Genomic DNA, 2,069 nt, shown 5'->3' with positions numbered 1-2,069 from the left:
TGACTTTGTGGTTCAAACTGACTTTGAAGTGCAGCACATTAACCACAGCGCCACCCCAGAGCTATACTTGCTCTTTCTCCTTGGAAATTCTTTTCCCTCCTTTACTTTTCATGTCAAATTTGTGTTCACCCTTTTGAACTAATCTAGCTGCCCATCAGAATCTGCTCTCGTACTGTGGGATCAGCACTGGACTTGAACCATAAGGTCAGCAGTTCAAACCCACCAGCTGTTCTTGGAAACCTTGTACAATGTTCCTGTGGGTTGGAATGGACTCGATGGCACACAGCAATAACAACAAACTTGACCTAAGGAGACCTGGTGGTGCAGTGCTTAGGCGCTTGACTACTGACCATAAGGTTGATGGTTTACACCTCCTAGGTGGTCCTAGGAGAAAAGGCCTAACAGTGTGCTCTGGTAAAGATGGTCACCGAGGAAACGCCGAGGGGCCAATCTTCTTAGTCCCAAAGGGCTCACTGTGAGTCGGAATTGAAGCCACACAAACACCAAGCCGGATTGGGAGTCCCAGGTGGTACATTAAGATAACACACGGCGCTGTTAACCGACAGGTCTGGAAATGTTGGTCTTTCCAGAGGAGCCTCGGAAGAAAGGCCTGGTGGTCTGCTTCTAAGAAACTCAGCCTCTGGAAGTCGTGCAGAGCACAGTTCTACTGTGACTCTCACGGGGCTGTTGGGAGTGTGAACTAACAGGCCTGCAACCGGAAAACTCAGCTTCAGCCTCTGCAAGCCCTTGTTTTGTGTTAGACACAGCATTAGGCCCTGGCGAGCTTTTCAGATAGGGGTCCTCACCCTGGTGAAGCACTGACACCGTCCCTGACAGCCCAGGCCAGGTGGACCTGGTCACTGAGCTAGAGCCTGAGCCAGAGCAGACATCCCCACAGACTACACTCTGCCTGCAGAGCACCGCTGTCTCCGTGGCCTCGGGATAGCCTCGCACAGAGTCACCGTTCACACGTTATTTGTTGAGTGGTAGGAGGAGAGAACCCATCTTCTTAGAGCATTGTTTCCTTTAGTTGCAAAATGAAAAACTTGGCTCAGTCGCTGTAGTCACATTCATCTACTGCTTAGTGGCATGGAGCAGATTATTGGGGTGCACACACACAGGTGGTCACTAGTAGTGACCCCGTCCTGGTCAGAGCCAGAGTACCCAAGATGCTTTTAGAGTGACACGCACGGAAAGGCACATAGGAATCCGTGTCCATGCTAAGTAAGGGTCAGCACCGAAGGCTCAGGTTTACACTGACGTCACTGGGCCTGAGCCCTGGAACAGCCCTGGGCTGACATTACCACAGGTCTGCTGTGAGGCTGCACATCAGGTTGGCGGGCAGGCCCCCTGTACTCTGGGTCTGAGTGTGTTCCGGTTCCCGACCCAGTTATCCGTTCAGTAGATGCCAGTTTCCACTCTCCCTGTTTCTGCCTCCCACTGGGCTCACCTGCTGTCCCGCTGTTCCTGGTGCGGTGACAGAAGACTTCTCCCTGGGGCACAGATGTTCAGGGTCTGCCTCTCATCCGAGAACAGAGCATGCACACACTCCGTCCCAGGAAGCCCCCGTGAGCCTCGTTTTCCCAGATTTTTATTGGCTTCATTAGGGCCTCCTGAGGCTCATCAGCATCTGCCCCAGGTGTTCTCTCTTAGCTGGGTCTGCTTTCACCCACTGGCCTCAGGTCTGGTCCTATTCCAAGAACTAGAACCAGAGGCCAGACCAACTGTGCATAGGACTTCCATGCCTCACAGTCACCTGACACATACTGGCTGGCCTCCTATGTGCAAGGCACTGTCCTAGGCTCTAAGCACACATAAGACATAGTGCCTGTCCTCTTGGGGCTTCCTTCTAGTTCTTTCATCTAGAAAATTGTTTGGATCTGTGTTCTGAATAGAAAGAGAGAGGAGGGTCCAACTTTCACATGCATATGAGGCTACTGAAAATAGCATGGCTGGGGTCAGATAAACCTTAGTTCTCAAACTGACACCTTTGCTCTTGAACACTTTAAAAGAGGTCTTGTGCAGCAGATTTGCCTAATGCAGTAATACATCATTTGATTTCTTTTTCT

At 51.2% G+C, this 2,069-nt stretch overlaps 1 protein-coding gene across 1 annotated transcript in view; it reads left to right on the top strand.

The window, feature by feature from the left end:
* The window catches only part of SERAC1 (serine active site containing 1), a 56,320-nt gene that overhangs the window by 12,276 nt on the left and 41,975 nt on the right, over positions 1-2,069 (top strand). The gene's annotated exons all lie outside the window — the stretch shown is intronic.

This window comes from Chrysochloris asiatica, unplaced genomic scaffold (genome assembly GCF_000296735.1).
Source record: "Chrysochloris asiatica unplaced genomic scaffold, ChrAsi1.0 scaffold00117, whole genome shotgun sequence".
In the NCBI taxonomy this organism is placed as follows: domain Eukaryota; kingdom Metazoa; phylum Chordata; class Mammalia; order Afrosoricida; family Chrysochloridae; genus Chrysochloris; species Chrysochloris asiatica.
Note: the sequence above shows the minus strand (reverse complement) of the source record. Positions and strands in the feature narration are given on the sequence as shown.